Source organism: Oxyura jamaicensis, chromosome 9 (assembly GCF_011077185.1).
Source record: "Oxyura jamaicensis isolate SHBP4307 breed ruddy duck chromosome 9, BPBGC_Ojam_1.0, whole genome shotgun sequence".
Lineage (NCBI taxonomy): Eukaryota > Metazoa > Chordata > Aves > Anseriformes > Anatidae > Oxyura > Oxyura jamaicensis.
In genome coordinates this window covers 6,412,128-6,431,248 of record NC_048901.1, presented here as the reverse complement: position 1 = coordinate 6,431,248, position 19,121 = coordinate 6,412,128, and the positions used below count along the sequence as shown (strand labels likewise).

The window sequence follows — 19,121 nt, the reverse complement described above, 5'->3', positions numbered from 1 at the left end:
TACACGGAAGTAAAACACAAAGAAAGTGCTAACAGGCAATTACTTTGCTACATGTCCTAACTGTTCAAAATTAGTTTGAACTGTCGAACACTAGAGATCTAAAAAAACAAAACCAACAAAACACAACACTTATTTTCCATATAAATTCTCCATATAACAGCTACATTTTTCTTCTGGGCAAAGCAGTTTGTAAAAGTTTACAGCCATCATGGCAGCAAACTCTCTAATCACAGTGATTCTGAAGAAGCAAATTCTATCTGTTTAAAAAATATTTCATCCACACTGTAAACCTGAAATGTGACACTGAGATGAATGAAGGCAGGAAGATGAAAGAGAACGTGGCAGCAGTGGAGTGACTCTTCACAGTTCCTCACGCTCCTTCACTCTGCTAGCATTCCTGACGCCAGCAGCTTACTGAGCACTGGGCACAGAGACGCACATGAGTACACGAAGGCGGCTGCCCAAATGATTACAGGGTTTGAGAAAAGTTTCTCCAAAGCTATGGATATTAAGAATGAGTAAAATTCTGCTAACAGGTACCATCAACGTGTACTGGGCTTAAAGAGGTGGATGCCTTTTTAACCTAACAACTTAATTCTTTGTGATCAAACACACATTTCTTCTAAGCACTCTTAATGATTTGCCTGCTTCTAATGACGATCACATCTGAGAGGAAAAAAGATGATTATAATCGCAGAAAGCAGAACATGGCAACAACGAGCAACAAACATTAATGTAAATATCTGCAACAGAAATATTAAGATCGGACTGAATGAAGCCCGAATGGAAACATCTGTGTGTAAAAGCACCAGAAGAAACACCAGGAGTCAGAACAGCAGCAGGTACGGATAACCTGACCATCAGCAATCGAACTGGGAAGCACCAGAGCATGATGCCTGCATCAAGGTCAGGCAGCCTCTGTCATCTCTTTGTTTCCCCAGCAGCAGGGCACACCGCAGCCACAAAGCTACCGCAAACCAGAGAAACCAAGAAAATGGGCAGCTCAAGGCGTATGCAGGGTAAAGTGAGATTAAGGCAAATCTCACACCATAATGGCTGACACCTAAAGGACATAAAAGACCTGCCAAAACTCACTTCATCACCACCACCCAAAGGAATCCAAAAGCCATAGTGAGGACCTAACACCCAGCACCCTTGCCCTGCATGCAAGGATCCTGTCCAGACCCTTGGGCATGCATGGTTTGGTGCTGGTGGTCTCTCGATGTCTGAGAACAGAGGTTGAAAGCCAAAGACATCATGAGAAAAATTGTATGGTTATTCCCAGAGCCCATGAACCAGCTTTTCTCTGGGCACAAGTTGCCACAGCAGTTAAATTTATTTGCCTCTGCCCTCATCAGGAAGTCCCTTCAAAAGCACCAGCAGATCATCACAGAAATTTCACTTCTTGATGTGTGTTTACCTCCTGCTAGCTCGAGCCCTCTATTTGATGCCAGCACATAACTATGAATCATAATCAGAAAGTTAATGCAGCTTAATTTTTCTGTAACTATCATTCTGCATGCTTCCCAATAGACAGGAACAAAGAGCTTTTTATCTCCTAGAAATGCAGATCACAAATACAACAATATCATTCTGATATTTCCTTGTCAGCTCTTACACAACAAAAACAAACAAAAAACCACCTTTCCCTATAGAAGAAGAAAATGAAGGAAAATACACATTATTAACAGAATTAATACTATTAATACTGCTTTTTATGCCATACCAATTAAAGATAGTTTTGGGACATTTCCTCTAATTATTCACCAAAACCAGTCCTTTATATTTCAGCCAGGATTATGCAGAGAATAACACACTTTTATCCCGTTCTTTAAAACACACTTGTGCCCCAGGAAATTTAACTGCCACTGCCTAATCCCATGAAAGTCCTTTCTGAATCACTTGGGGATTGACCTCATGAATTTTTCATTGTTATTTCTTGGTGGGACTGTCAATCAGACATGAAAAAGAGGAAAACAAAACACAGAGCGAAGTAGTTTGCTAGAAACACCACCTCAGCCAGCGCTAAAATTACATCAGATGGCATAAAGACGAATCACTTTGAAGAAGCGGAATAGAAAAAAGTCTCCCTTTTGCAACCTTTTCTCTGTTTTCTCGGGATTAACAGTTTATTTCCCTTTTGTGTTCTTCGGGCACACTCAGTGTTGCATCCTGTGTCTCCCAGATAACACTGTGGCCAGCTCAGGGAAGTTTATAAGAAAAATCCAGCATAATTGTGCTCTAATCATGTTCTATCAAATTATCCTCAAATCAAACAGCACAAACCTTTTTTTCTTCACACTTCTATGTAATTTCAACCACTGTAGTGACAAATACGTGAGGTGTGGCTCAAATCCCACAAGATGTCTAATCACTACTCACAAGTTAAACATGAGCATAAAGAATGTTCTCACAAGCAAAGCAGAAATACTGTACATCAATCCACACACCAAGCCCAGAAGCTTGGTATGTCATAATAAGCCTAGATCAAGTATTATCTACTTGTCCCAGCCATACAACATTAAGACCTTACAGGTGCTTGGTAAACACAGATTAGAAAGGCTGATCTTTCCCTGAACACCAAACAGAAATCACTTTTACAGAAAGGCAGAGGTGATGCAGCAGTCATAAAACTTTTGTAGACCTTCTCAAGTGGCCTTGAGATAACTCTGTAAAGAGTTCTCTACTTATTCAAACTTTCTCTATAAAGTATGTTATTTTATGTTGAAGACTTTAAAAAAAAAAAAATACTTCAGCCTGAGAAAGGCAAAATAAAAGGCAAAATCTCGTGAAAGAGACCCACCCAAAGAAGCGCTCACAACAGAGAAATGGAAAGCACAGCATGATTCTCGCCCTTGAAAGTTAGAACAAAACACGAGGCACAGGATCTGACATATTCAGATGAACACAGGTAAAATTATTAATGTGAAGAACTGGATCTATTCTTCCCAGATGTTGAAAGACAATTCAGATACATCTGTTCTATGTATTTCCATTAATATAGGTTAGTGAGGCCTTAACATCTTCAAAATGTAAGTTCCATCTAAGCTGAAAGACGCTGAGATGTCAAATATGGCTATATATTCGTGATATACCACATATTTTAAGAAATACAGGGATCTGAACTCTGTTTCATCCAACATGTACATTCCCTTTCCATATGCTGTGGTTTAACCCGGCCAGCAGCTAAGCACCACGCAGTCGTTCGCTCACCCTCCCTCTCTGGGATGGGGGAGAGAAATGGGAAAGTGAAGCCTGTGAGTTGAGATAAAGACAGTTTATTAAGATAGGAAATAATAATAATAATAATAATAATAGTGTGTATGAAACAAGTGATGCACAATGCAATTGCTCACCACCCGCTGACCGATGCCCAGCCCAACCCCGAGCAGGGCCCCCCCCCGGCTAGCCACCCCTATATATTGTTCAGCATGCCGTCAGATGGTACCCTGCAGCTGCATCGGCTAGGGAGCTGCTACACTATATAACCCACCATGCTTAGTGTTGGCACAGCCTCACCGTGCATACCATGGGCAGTTCTGGGCTCCGCAACATCAAAAGGATGTTGAGGCTCTTGTGAGCATACAGAGGAGGGCAGCAAAGCTGGCAGGAGGGTGGGAGGACATGTCCTGTGAGGAGAGGCTGAGGCCCCCAGGCCCCTGGCTGGAGGCAAGCAGGCCAAGGGGTGGCCTCTCTGCTCCCTCAGCTCCTGAGGAGGGGAGGCAGACACAGGCCGAGAGGATGGCCCAGAACTGCACCAGTGGAGACTCAGGCTGGACACCGGGAGAAATCCCTCCACCTTGAGGGCAACCAGACACCGGGACAGGCTTCCCAGAGAGGTGCTTGGTGCCCCGGGCCTGTTGGTGTTGGAGAGGCGCTGGGACGGTGCCTGCACTGACAGGCGTCAGCTTCTGGGGAGCCCTGTGGTGGTCAGGCAGGTGGCTGGTGGGCTGGGAGGGTCCCTTCCAACCAAACTGTTCTGTTCTACAGTGAATGAACAGGTAAATTAAAGCAATCACACAATTCTCTTGCCCCATTCTACAGAACTGGCATATAGAAAGGGCCTATATTTGCTGGAGATTGCTTATTTCAATACAGTTCCAGCACATGGGAGAGCCTCCCTCTCCCAGGTGTTCATATAAACATTTTATTCTGGTAAAAGGGCACTTTATTCTGACAAAACAAGGAAATTTTCATTTGGGAACAATTACTCTGCTGAGAGAGCAGATCAAGTAGTCCACAATAAAGGGTCAAACATAGGAAGGGGCTGAAACCAGCTGTGACACAACAGCCATGTCAGCCTGCCTCCCTGAGAAAAACCCCGTCATGTAACTGTGCGGCCAGGCTTCAGATTTCCTTTTGCAGGCTACCAAGGTTTTTCTACCAGTGTACTTAGCAACACGACTGAGCCCAAGCCATGGGGGTCTCAGTCTGCTCAGCAATTCAAGAGTTCAGAACATCCTTACACATGCATGTCAGAGGAAGGGCAGGATTTTCTTGAAACAAAGGCTTACTTCACATAAGAATAAATAATTTGAAGGATCTAGCTCACACAAGAGATTCTACTTGGAGATTCCACTGTTTGAGGATTATTCATGGTACAACAGCAAATAAGCTTTCTTATTAGGACAAACTTTGAGTTTGGGGTTATGTATATAAATATGTAGTTCTAACAAAGTTAAACAAGAGATTTCAGAAACAGGAAGGGGGACAGGTTTCCTCCAGTATTATTCCCTGTGCAGCAAGCATTCATGCAAGTCAGAGGCCAAGCCTCCATGGAGCTTTCTCATTACCATTGCAGCTGCTCTGGGTCAAAAGAGCACTAAGAAACACAGTTTTGTTTTTAAGTGGTCTTCTTTTTTGTTTGGATACTTGCTTTTGTGTTGACTGTTGGAGAAGTCTTTGTTTTCAAGCTTTTTTTTTTTTTTTTTTTTTTTTAATTGGAAAAAGAAGTTGTCAAGTGTGCACTGCAAACAAATGGCCTTGGGAGCCATAATCACCACACTTATTTTCGCCCTCATCTTCTTTTCTACTAGTAAATGTACTTGCTTTCCCTACCATTGTAGAAAAGTTCAGAAACAGGATTTCTCACAGCAGCATCCCTTAGCTCAGCTCTCCCAGTAGCAGCAGAGCAAAAACAATAAAACAAGTGGCCTGTAGGATCTTGCTGTAAAATAATGACTGGAGACATGTAATGCCTAAAATAACACTGACCACCCAAAACCCTTGAAACAAACCTTACTGATGAGTAAACTATATTTTATTTTAGTTGTTCCATTGGTAAGTGAAAGCAATAATAAGAAGTTAGTTAAAGAAAACCTGTTCACAGGGTGAATTTCATTTTGATACCCTTTCAGGGGAAAATATATATTCTTTAGATATATACACATACTGTATGTATGTATATATACACATACACACACACACACATATATTCATTAGCTAAAGACTTTGTATCCCTGTACCCAGGATTGAGAGCTGAGAAAGCCACACATATAGTTTAAGCCTCTTTTGATGTCATTATCATACTTTTCCAAAAGGTTCTATGGCATATTCCTATGGAGATTTAATTTTTTAAAAAAATTAAAATTCTTAAATTTTATAAGGAAGGTAAGAATCTATTTAAAACACTTCATAACTTGATCACATTTTGAAAGAAGAAATGGTGTGGCTACATTTTTTTTTTCCCGTCAGTTGAAATTTAAAGCGCAGATAAATTTCTCTGAACTTTTCTTATGTAATTTAAATCACAAACCAGACTTCAAAAAGAAATACAGCAATTACACTAAAAAGTATAATCATCTGGGGAAGAGGAAAAGTCATCAGACTAACAGACAAAGGATTGAACAGAGCTCTAGTTTAGAGGAAGAAAGGGGTCTGCACAAATAAAACAGAAATCATTTCCAAGTAAGCGAAGAAGTGCAAAGCTTTGAGAATTAGAATTGAACCCTTCTACACTAATAAGGCTGCATCCTTCCTAGTAAAGAGATGATCTTCAGTTTCACTTTACTTCCTTTCCTGTTCTGTAATCATCCTATCAGGCAATTATATCTCTCATCCTTCTCCTGGAGTTTGGTAATTCTTTCCTTATTGGTTGCACAGGTCACTAATAGAGGCAAACAGGGTAATGTTTTGTTATCAGTTGGCCTCTGTATAAAATAATACACGTCCAAGGTATAAGAACTTGAAGTGTTGTCTCTGTTCACATTTATAATGCTATGCAATTGCATGCAGCTACAAAAGTAATGCAACATTTTACCAGAAACAGTCTCCCTCTCCTCCCTCTTCAACATTTCAGAATCTGCTCAGAGCCCCAGTTAATGCATGCAATTTGTTAACTTTCACACACTGAGCCTCACTTCTTGGTCCCCACTTCACACTCCCCCGTGTTGGTGCCCACACCATATGTGGCTGCAGCATGACACTGCTGCCTCTTTTCTTCTAGACCCCCAGTGCCAGAAGCAGCAGACTGGCAGATCTGTGCAACAGACCTGGGAAAGGGGAAGGAGAGAAGATGTAAGAGAGCAAAGAAATAAGCAGCTGCTTGAGGACAGCTGCAGTCCTGTCCTGCAGCATGCCATTCAGCACACCAGGTCACGCTTGATTGTACAATATCTATTGCCTTCCAACACTACCAGAATCCCCAAGCATTTAAGGATTGTATATAGGATATAGCCATTGTGGGGCAATTTAAGTGGTCTGTACACACTTAAATCCATCCTCATTCAGCTTGTTTAGCCCTAAATGAGAATAAAGAACATTCCTTAAAAGTGCGTGCCTGAGTAGGTCCTATATCAATAAACATAGTAACTCACTCCACAAACAGATGTCAAACCTCTCTGCTATTAAAATTCTACATTCTTTTACCTCAAACAGACTTTTACAGACATTCACGGAAAAAAGAAATCCAGCTTTAACACGTAAATTTAATTTCTCAGGCATATCCCAGATTATATATTTAACATACACAACAAGAAAGGAGCCTTAAGTTGCAATAAGCTGTCAAATAGCAACCGATTTTGAGATGGGTGCTTCCACATCTGGTAAAGAAAACAAGAAAAGAAAAATAAGACAATTGTCTTTAAGGCAGAAAAAGCAGAAAAGCTTCTGAGAGTGGATGGCAGTAGAGGGAAAAAAGTGCCTGCTGGAAGTAGTTTCTAAATAGGTGCAATTTTAACTGCCCATTCTAATGAAATGTCTCAGGTACACTTTTGTTTTCAGCAATTTTAAATTTCAGACCAAGTGTTTCATACATAACATGTATATATCCCTTACATATAAAAAAAGGCTGATTTTGCATGTTTGGCAGAGCAAGTGGATGACTTGTCAGAGAATGAGAATGCTGGAAGGGACCATAGGAAGTCTCCAGTCCAAACTCCTGCCCAAACCTTGGTGAGCTGTGAGGTCAGATCAGGTTACTTAAGGTTTATGAAATCAGATCTTGAAACTTTCAAAGGATGGAGACTGTATAATTAATCCCTCTAGGCAACCTGTGCAACAGCTTCACTGTCCTCATGGTTAAAAATAAATAAATAAAACTTTAATCTAATTTAAATCTCCCTTGTTTCAGTTTATGGTCATGATTTTTCATCCTTTCACTCTGCACCATTGTGAAAAGCCTGGTACCTCATAAGAAATGGCATACTATTTTTCCTGGAAGTTTGTGAATGGTTAGTAAAACACAGGACAGATTTCCAGGAAAGGTCTTCAACTTACCATAGGAACTATGGATAAAATCTACAGCATTTATAAAAGAATTGTCTCAAAGAGCTCACTATAAGATGTGTTTGCCTTTCAGAAGGGCCAATTTCTCATTACTTAAGAGTAAGTATAAACATTTTAGAAAAGTGGAAAATATTAATTAGCTAAAAAAAGTCAGGTGAAAAGGTTTCAATTTCAAAGACAAAAAAAGCAAAACGTTGATTATGGGAATTTCATGATCAAAATTAGGCAGTGTAGCTGGTTGGTTGTGACATAAACCACAATTTTCCAATCACTGCCTAAGGCAAAAATGTCAGAGCTGAGCCAAATCGCCTAGATTAGGATGTTTAACTTGACATGTTTATTCTAGCTGAAAGCCAAACAAACCCTTCCAACTTTCTAGAATTTTCTCCATCCATTTCCTTTTTTAAATCAGATAGCCAACTATTTTTGCTAGTAATTCTTCTATAAAAAAAAACAAGCAAACAAGGAAAAAACACAACTGTATACATACAAATATATACACACACACAAATGTGCATACAAATGTCCACAAAATATAATGATTATGTGTATATATGTACACAAATAAAACCCATCAGATTTCTGACTTTGGAATGGTATGCAAAAGGTTTCATTTATTGCCAGATAACTTAAACTGGTCACCTTTAATAGTTACAGGTAAATGCACTTTGGACAGCTCGAGATGATCCTAAATTCCTCGTACAGCTTGACAAAAGTCAAGGGCTTTCAGAAAGCTGAAGCTCAACAAATGCTTGGGTATGTCATCCTTTCTGCACAAGGCTGCGCATGTCACAGCAGCGTACAACCACACCATTAGAGCGTAAGAAGAGCAAATCTCTGTGCAAATGTAATTAGCCTTCCTCTAGTACCTACGTAGCCAGTTTAGAGCTACTTTGATCATTCCTGATTTACACTGTAATACTGACATCTTAAAAAGAGTAAGTATCCTAACCCCATACCCAGCACAGGAGGAACTGCTTTTTGCCTTCATATACTGACTAATTTCAGTATTAGAAAAAAAAAAAAAACAACAACAGGAACCCAGAAGAAAATAATGCAAAAAGCAAAACAAACAAACAAAAAAGCCTACCTATACAATAGTTAAATTAAATGATTTCTGGGAGTAAAGATAGTAGCATACCAACTCAGACATGACTGAAGCTTATTCTCTCCCATTCACCCAAGGAGACAGTGCAGCTGATGTGAGCCTCGATTGCTGGGGCTCAATTTTTGTGGTTCTCTGGCAGTAAAATGCCTCATCCAGGACACAGTAACATACTGCAGTGAGGGATCGATCAAATGAGAAAAGCTGACCTCATGTGTGAACAAGAAAACAATATTCTCCATCACTTAGGTTTTTCATTAATAAACAATAATGGGATCCAGGCACTATGTTCTTCACATCTCCTCTTCACCTGAGAGATCCCTTAAATACAGGCAGGCAGCCACTGCTGAAAAGACAGTGTACCATGGAGCAAAGGAGCCAGAATCAGATGAAGGCCAGAGAAGTCACACACGGACATTTTGCTTTAAAAAAAACCATACGTCCCCTCATGCCACTAGGATTTATGATTTGGGGATTAGCAAATATTTTGGGGAAATTACATTCAGAAATCAGAATGCTGCTTCTATGAACTCCTCCTAGGAACAACTACATTGAAATGGACAATTTATTCCCACCTCTGTCTTTGGTCCAAACATACCTTTTTTTTTTTTAAAAAAAAAAAAAAAAGTTTAGCTAAATGTGGAGATCTATTTGCAAGTAGAGCTTCACATTATTTACCCTCTATACTAAGCTTTATCATTTTTCATTTACATTTACTTCTTTCTAGTAATATTGAAAAATACTAACCACGAAATGTTCATTGCTCCATGTCCTAGAGCCACAAAAATAAGACTAAGTGCTTCAAACTGGACTGTAAATATCATGGGTTCTATTTCAGCTTGACATTGTTCATCCTGTTGTTTCAATTTAATTATATTTAGCCTTCAATCCATCCCCAGAAATCCTAATATTTCACTTTTTGCTAGTTTGCCTGTTTTATTCTGCCTAGTGACTTACAAAAATAACCACACTTCAAAACATCACTTCGTAAAATTAACCCTAAAGCAGTGTTTACAACCCATCAACACGTCTGTGCAGAAGAAAAAATATCATAAGCACTCAGTTGACAACAGTAGTTGCTGAAAGCAACAGAAAAAAAATGTGAAAACTGAGGAAAAAAACATGTACAGATTTAAGTTCTGAACTGTTTAGTAGCCCTGAATATTAATTTGACAGCAAATACTCTAATTACTTTATAATAACCTAGATTAATATGCTTATAACTTTCTATTAAAATATGCCCTTTCCAAATGTTTCTCTGCCAAATCTTAGGTCAAAGACAGTAATTTTCTTTTACATATTTTCAGTAAAATCAGTTGAAAGAAGACTTGTAACTGTAAATGTATTTAAGATATTTTAAGAAAATGTTTCAAAGACACATCAGGTGTCCTGAAATAATGACCTTTTTGCTGGTTTAGATTTTTAGAAATTAAGCATTAGACATTCTTTTCCTCCAAATTGCTTTTTTTTTAAAAAAAAAATAAATCATTTCTCAATTTACATTAATCTTCCTTGGATCATGGAACAATACATCAAGCATATATTTTGTGCAAGTCGCTTACATTTGAATTGCATCTGTGTGGTAAAAATGATTAACATAAAACAGTCATTTGATAAATATACTTCTCTAAAATCCCCAGGTTTTGCAGTTGTTCACTAACCTATTTCCTATGTTAAAAATCTCCCAGTGAATACACAAATTTATTTAAACAGTATTGACTAAGATGTTTAATACTCATTATTTATGTACAAGCAACTGTCTGTCCCAGGACTGGGCATCATACCATGAGAAGGCTCCAGTTCATATAAACATCTCCAAAATCCCATTTTGCCTGCAAGCAGAGCACAGAGCAGCCTTGGCAGTTCCTCCTATTGTACTCCATGAGTGTTAGCAGGCCTTTCCTCCGGTGGGGCTTTTGCCGAGTCCCAGTGGCAGCACACCTCTGTGGCCAGGAGCTGGAACACCCGGCGGGAACGAATGATGCCTCAGCGCTCCTTACGGGACTGCACCGTTTAACTAGCAAATGGGGATCCTTCAGCTTAGGACAGAATCTAAATATGCCTTCCTTCTTGAATTTAAGCGACCAGCCCAAACATAAAATACTACGTTCAACACCCTAAGACACAGAAATTATTGGTGCTTTGTTTCTCTGGGTGGGTGGTAGGGGTTTGATTGTTTCTTAAACATGTCAAAAGTTTATTTTCTCCAAACCTATCAACAAATATGAAAGAATGCCACTATAAAATATAAATGACTCAATGTTACACTAGTGGAAGTTACAGTTCTGGTTTGTTTTCCCAGCTGAATGTGAAAATCCTTTTCTGCCACTCATAACGGTGATGCTTAGCAGGATTAGGATTGCAGGACAGAAAGTACAAGACCTACTAAAACATAAGACATAACATCTTATGGGTTTTGTTTTTGTTTTTATCTTTCATAATTCCTTTGAAATATTTCTTTCAAAGTGACAAAGTTGTCTTTGAGGTACAGCAAGATGATTGTCAGAATCACCTTTCAAACAAGTTAGTCCAGCTTGAAGCACTGACAGAAATTCCTTTGCACTAGTAAACATCTTCCAAAGATAAGCAGTAGGAAATAGCATCTGGTTATGTTTTGGATGTGTAAAAAGTAGAACTTAGCAAAAAAGTAGATACTGAGAGTGCAGCTGAGATGTAACCTGCTACATTTCCCTCAAATCCAGCTTTATCATCACCTCCTGTTACTGAGTTCGGCTCCACATCTTGCCCTTGGGTGTTGAATGACACCCTCAGGGTCCTGCTGGAAAAGAATAAAAGCTTTTTCTGTCAGTTAACCAATAAAGAGCAAGTCAGCTGCACTCCAGGAACACCTATTAAAGCCTAACAGAGCCTCATAAAAACAGTTACTTAAATATTAAAGCCATTTCATTAGTAGTGGCTGGAACATAAGAAAGCAGGCATTTCAACTGGTTCAAGCCTTTATCAGAGTTTAAAAAGAAAAATTGCTATTTATAGGCATATGCATAGAAGCAATGTGCTTGCCAGTCCATTTTATTGTTAACTTCAGAGAAAATTCATCTTTAAGCCACTTATTTCTTAAACCCTGCAGTTGAAACTGGTGTCTGAGCTCCCTACATCAGGGCTACCGTAAGTAGCTATTTAAAGGGCAAATTGTCCAAAACAAATCACCGGCAGTCAGACCCATTAGCATCAGCTTTGGGGTCAGAGTTTATACATTCCCTCAGGGCGTTAAAAACATCAGAACCACCATTTGTGTTTAGACAGATGTGAAGGCACAACAGATTTTAGACTTACAAGACTTAGCAGAAACAAAGGGTGCAAAAGGAAGGGAAAGGAAAATAAGTACAAGTAAGAGACCTTACAGTTCTCATCACTGAATTCAAGATGAAAATAAAACTATTCCTAAAATAAGCTTGTCCTATCTTTTCAATGTTTATTTTCCTTGAAGCAGAATTCTAACAATCACTCAAGTCAAAGTTCATTTTACCCTTCCCTCCCCTCCTGTTTCATGCCACTTCCACCCTAAAAACTAGCAGCATACATTGTTTCAGTTCAGAGACGTTTGCGTTGTGAAAGTCTCAGCTTCACTGCAGCAGCTGTGGGTTAGAGAGGAAAAAGTGCTCATTGCACTGGGAGTTTGGGAAGCTCCCAGGTAGAAACTGGCCACAAACGGATTGATTTTAGACTGCCTGTGGGTGTCCTCACTGGCTGCTCTCATTAAAAACAAATCAAAACAAAACAAACAAAAAAAAACCACAGTTAAGTCTTGACCAAATGTGAAAGAGTCTTACATATAATTTAAGAATTCTCTGCTGGGTAACAAATTTCATGTATTCTAAGGATCTTCAACAGAGACGGAGGAAACATGCAAATGAAAGTCCAGGAGTATGACCGCAATACCCATCTGTCAAAGGCACAGTACTTGTCATAGATCATCCTGTTCCCTTCTGCAGACAAACTGCAATTAGATGGTCAAAGAAAGAACAGAACAAAGCAAGCTATGATACAGCACGGAGAAGCAGCAGCTTTGCTCACTCAGCATCCTGAACAGCAACTTGCTTGAGCTCAACTGAGGAAATGTAAAATAAAGCCATCCATCTCATTTACTCCCTTATACTGAAGGAAGACCAACTACATTATGCAACTCATATTACATTTTCCTCCTAATGATTTTTATAGAGGCTACTGAAATAATACTATGAGTTAATATACTGAAGGGTTTTACTATTGAACAAAGATGGCAGATTATCTTTGCTAAAAAGCCAAAAGGTCACCTTGATAACATAATTGGATTCCACTCAGAGTTAAGTTCTCATCATTAGTTTATCTTTCTGCTTAAAGACTGCTCCTTGATAGATTTCTTTTGAAGAATTGATTTTGAAGTGTATGAGAACCCAAAACTCTGAATAAATGTACCACTACTCTCCCACAAACTGTTTTAGCCTCTCTGATTTCCTAAGACGTACCACCAAGAGGTATGAGACAGAAGAAATTATAACTAAAATAAGCACTGTTGTTTGTTTGACTTTGCCTTCCCTGCAGTGGTCTCCAAAGCTGAAATAGCCTGCAAGAAGTAGTAGATTTCCTTGAAGAGTAAAAAAGAAAGCAATCATTAAAATGTGCCCGTTGTTTCTTGATATTACACATATATAGTATTTTTATTCCCAAAATTACTAAGTGTGACATCTTGAAATACTTCTTTTGCTGGAGGAAGAAGGAAGTAGCTTATCTCCAGAGCAATCTGATTTTTTCCATGAATACTTCATATTGCATTATCACAGACTTCCAGTGTGTCTCCTCTCAGCACTACACCTGATATACTAACACATACCCAGTGCCTTGACCACACTACCAATTTACCTGCTCACCATGCCCCATTTTGGTTGTACAGAAGACGGATGTTTTTTTTTCTGACCATAAGAGAGTCAGATCCTAGCATTGTGCAGAAAAGGAAATCATTCCTTAGCTTAAGGAGAACGGTCTTTAAAACCACATATTCAAAGTGGCCATTAGTTTCTTCTATTTCTGAGCAGGTACCAAATAGGCAGGTACCAAACTCTGCTCTCACAGACAGAAAGCTTGTCCAGCAGGCAAGTGCACTTGTTCCTCTGCACCTGGTTAGAAACTGGTATTGCCAGCCCCCAGTAACTGCAGGGGTCTCATTATATTAAGTGCTTTTCTAGGAGGATATGATGCAGAAATTAAGCATTTCCATGACCCAGTTTTTAAAGTGGGGCCTGTAGCTCTCACGACTGGAGAGATATGCTTTAAAAAAGTCCCTATGGCTCACAAAATGAAGGACAACTCAAAATAACAAACAGCTTCTGCTCTCATGATTTTTAGGTGAACGTCCTGTTCTTTGGATATCTGGTAATTTCAACACTGATATTGTCAAGTTTAACAGCCTACACTGCACAAATGACCTTCCTCTGTATATCCTGTTTATAAACATTTCAAAAAAGATGTTTCTGATTTATTTATTTACTTATGAGCAGTGGGATACATATAGCATGAAGAATTACTTCAGTACTACTTCAAAATCAGAACTTAAAACTTGTTTTTCAATCTTTGCAGCAGAGCTGGAATGAAAAATAAACTTGAGAAAGCTGTTCACTTAAAATACACACTTCATAGCTCAGCCTGATAGCTCCTTTCTCCTGAGTCAGCAGGGAACTGAAGGAGACAAGACAGCTTCCCTCTAATAGCTTCAAGAGGCTAACTTGCCTAATTTGATATCCTACCAGTTCCCAAGAATGGAGCAGAGAAAGTAGAGGCTTGGCAGGAGATCAACATTTTCTAATTTAAATGCTAACATTTCCAGGCTTTTTAACCCTCATTTTAGCAAGCTGATGGATTTGTTTGATCCTTTTCACTCTGTCAGTGGATCTTTTTAAAACAATCCCTTTTGACATTGGGACTGAGGTGAATGTGCGCATCAGGCAGCTCGAACACGTTGCCTAAGGAACAGAAAGACAAAAACAACAACTCAAGACAGGCCTTGAGAAACAAACTTTGGAAATAAAAACACAGGGCATATCCTAAGAACACAGCAGTGCGTTGCTCTAAATGGGAATGCAATATTTGAACTTCAAAAAGGGTCTTTAATATATAGCGCTTATTCTTCTACAGAGAAAAGAAATTCGTCTTCATAAAAATAGAAAGCACTTATGAACTGTCATGATCATGAACAAAGTTAGATGCAAACAGGGACTAACCATTGCCCTAATCCTACAAGTGATCTAGATGCCATAAACAATTCAATACATTTACTAATCATAAAGCAACATTACACAGTGACTGCACACAACATATTCATAGCAATGTTTCATTCATTTCTTAAGATATGAATGACAAAACCTTTAAAACTGTTTCATTTGTTTTCACAAAGCAATGTAGCACTGAATTTAAAAATAAAAAAATAAAAATCCTGTTGGAATGGTGTTGATGATCCAAAGACAGAGAGTACCAGAAAGCAGCTAACTACACAGTTTAGACTATATTTCATGCACTTTTCTTTACTCTAGTCATTATTTTACCATTTACTACTTAATGGCCTTTCCTTAAATACAACCTAAGTGACTGGAAGTTTCAATGAGCAAAGGAATGGAGACTCAAATGTGTGTATAACAGCCAGAAAAAGCAAAGCTGCTACCGCCATATGTTAAATACATTGGTACATGTCACTTCAGATTTGAATTCAACTTCCTCAGTGTCTGCCATTTCACTTTAAAAAGTGCGGGATGATATGAGAAGACATTTTAATATCAATTTCAGTACTTTTATAATATTGCCCAAACAATGATTTTACTGCAAACAAGCAACTCCATTCATAAGAGATACACATTTTACGTATTTATGCTTATATAAAAAAAAGCAAGATCAACAGAAGCTCAACAATATAAGCTCAAGAATAAAAACAACACTATGTTATAGGATAAAACAGGGGGGCAGAGAAGTATGGGGAACAAACATGGGAGAAGAAAAGCAACAATTAAAAATCACTGCAGAAATTAGCAAAAGGTACTACAAAGTCTCCAGAAGGGGGATAAACTACCAAGTGGCAGAACTTCACGCAGTATTCTAAAAACCTCTGATACCAGTTTATATCAAGTTAGAGACAAAATAGTGGGTTATCAATGGGAAACAGGTGTAGGAATGTGCTACACTGAAACTGATAAAAAATGATTGGCTATTCCTAGACAGTTTGGACACAAACTACTTCCCATCAGAGGAACCTGGAAGGAAAAAAAAGCCATTTCAAGGTAGAAAACAATAAAAATGGTTGCTAGCTGTTACACCATGCTCCAAATAATACCACTATGTAATGCTTTCACTAAAAGCAATTTAAGAAGTACAGTAGGCATTTGGTATCTTAAGGACAATTCTGATTCCAGTAACATTGAATAATGGCTTAGTTCTCTCTCCTCAATGAAAAGTTCAACAAAAGAAAGAAATGCTGAAAATTTAATGAGGACATAGATTATTGGTCATCTCCTGTTCTGCTGCTATACAAATTCTCTACAAAATCTCCAATTATTAACAAATAGGAAAAGCAAATTACACAATGAAACAATATACTGTGAAAGGACACAGGTTTATCATAGGCAGAAAGCCTTGTGAAATTGCATCAACTTTGAAAAAAAAGTCACACTATAAACTAAGAAGGAAACTTCTGAGAGCATTGAAATAAAAATAAGAATCAATATTCCAGGGAGGAAGAAAGTGTGTCAATTTCATTTTAAGTAATGCAGTTAATCGCAAAACAATAATCAGACAGATATGACATAATCAGGTACTTACATTACAGCACGAAGACATGAAAGAAACTGTAATGCCATGTTTTGTAATACCTATGGAACCATATTATCATTATTGTTATTTATTTTTAAGATTATATTCTACCGTGAGCAATTTACTGCATTCCTATACTTCCAGATGGTACTTCACAATTGGCTGTAGTGAGTTCAACAGCAAAGCTTAAGTGGAAATTGCATAAAATATAGTTTACTGACCCTTATATATCCCTCATTTTTTTTTTTTTTGTTGTTAGCTAGAACACACTTACATGTGTGAATAGGAGCAATGGTCTGCCATTGAAAATACTTCTTCCGCTCTTCCTAGTAAGAAACCATTGCGGCGTTCTACGCACTTTGCTAGCAGAAAGAACATCGTTCATATTCTCCATTAATTTTCTGACTGCTGAAAGAATAAAGGAAATGTAAGACAAAATAAACTTCTAATGATGCATCAAATACTAAACCACAAGTTCTGTTACCAGTGATCGGCAATTATAATCTTGCAAGGTAATTCCATGTAGCACTAGAGCACACATCAAAATAGCAATGTGAAAGCCAAGAAGTTACAGGAACTCCATCAACTGGGCCATGGCTTTTATGTCCCATATGAAATCCAGAAGGATCACAGGCCATTTCTTTCAGTCTCTGAAATATCTTTTTTTAGTCATGAAGGCCAGAACTGAAAGTTATTTTCAGTTATTTTGTACAGCTGTCTGTAGACATGAAGCACAGGAATTCTGGAATTGCTGGAGAGAAAAAATAATAATAAAAGAAACTGACTGGCTGCTTTGTGCCTTTAACAAGAGCTACAACGTGACTCAAGACTGAAAACAGGAGGAAACGGTGTTTTGTTTCCCCAGAATCAATCACTATGGATTGCCTGACAAAAATTTTCAGGCACTTGCACAGAAGACAATAAAAAAGATCTATTAACAAGCCTGGGAAGTACAGCTGCAGCATACCATTTTTCTCATGGAGGAAAAAATTTTGCAAATCCTTTTCCTGTAAAGTGTGAGAAGTTCAGAGCACATCACAGACCTCCAGAAAAAAATGAGGTAGGAAATAAACTAAAAGTGGTTAATAGAATACAGAATAAAAGACTACTTGTATTAATTCCTGTCAATTGGTAGGATGGGAAATATAAAAGGACCTCACATATGTTCTAAATTGCCAACAGAACAGACCAAAATGAAACAGTGATATTATACCTTTTGTGGGAATTTACAAAGAATTTATTTCATCTAGGTAGAAGAACATCATTAAAATAGGGAGTTTAAATTGTAATAATAAAACCAGATGAAAGATGCACCTGGACCTGCCAGGCGGTAGAAGACTGAAGCACCTCCACGTCAGTTGGTGCAGACTGGTAGACTTTCCCCATTGCTCTCCATAATCAGCAATACAAAGCACAACAGACACTCCTAACATTGTTCTCCTCCTCTTCCCTGTGTTGCAGGCAATGTACATTGAGCTACATGCTACAGAAATGCTGTCTGGCATGCTATTCCTTGCCCGCTGGAGATAAGCAACCTTGACAAAGATGGTAGGAGCTGGAAATTAAAGCTATCTTTCTCAGAGAAAAATTAAACAGAAAGTCAAGTCATGGCAGGTTCTGAACTGAATATTCACCAAATAACAAAAATTCAACTAAAAATCCACTGAAACAGTTACCTCGTGCTGACTTTAGTGCCAGACTGTCTTGCAGATAAAAGAGAAAATAGACAGAGTCTGTTGTGCATAATTAAGACTGTCTTCTGAAAAGAAGATGAGGGAAGGAAATACCTTGAAGAAACTGCCAAATCTAGGCATCAAAGCAAACATGATATTTCCATGCCAAGAGTACTAGAAAAAGTCTCACAAAGTGATCTGATAGGTCTACAACAGAGATAGATGTAACATAAAAACAAACACACACACACACCAGCTGGAATTCACTACTAGGTACTTACTATACCTTAGCAAGTTATCAAACATCAGCAAAGCCAAGAAAACATTCATTGATCATGGGAAGCCAAAAAAAGAAAATACAATGGCTTAAATATCCAAGTGCTGCCTCATGTTTTCCTCTGCCAGCTCTCAGTCCTTCCAAAATGACTATGCCCTCCCATCATCAAACCCTTAACAAGAAGGTCCTGTGGAATGTTTGTCTTCGCAGACCATTTGCAATGGCTTTGCAGTCTGCAGACCAGGGTTTTATAACCCTGGACCTGGAAGCAGCATGTGATCACTGGTGAAAATAATTCCCTAAAGTAATTTCAATAAGCCACACAGTGAAAGAACAACAACAAAACATTAAATCCCGTTTAGTTAAAACCTAAGAGCAATATCTTAGGAAAAAAAAAAAAAAAAAGAGAGAGAGAAAAAAAATTACCAACACAGCATAATTTAGTAATGGCTAATGTCTCCTAGGATTTAATGTTTTGGAAAACTTCAAGACACAAAACTATACCAGGGCAAGATGAATAAAAAGGAAAAAGAAAAAGGATTTACTAATA

At 38.3% G+C, this 19,121-nt stretch overlaps 1 protein-coding gene across 1 annotated transcript in view; it reads right to left on the bottom strand.

Annotated features, from left to right (window-relative positions):
* SPSB4 (splA/ryanodine receptor domain and SOCS box containing 4) overlaps positions 1–18,599 on the bottom strand; it is a 143,918-nt gene extending 125,319 nt beyond the window's left edge. Inside the window, exon 1 of the mRNA XM_035334724.1 lies at positions 18,581–18,599. The gene's annotated coding sequence lies outside the window, so the exon portion shown is untranslated. The remainder of the gene's footprint in view (positions 1–18,580) is intronic.
* Between the last annotated feature and the right edge of the window lie 522 nt (positions 18,600–19,121).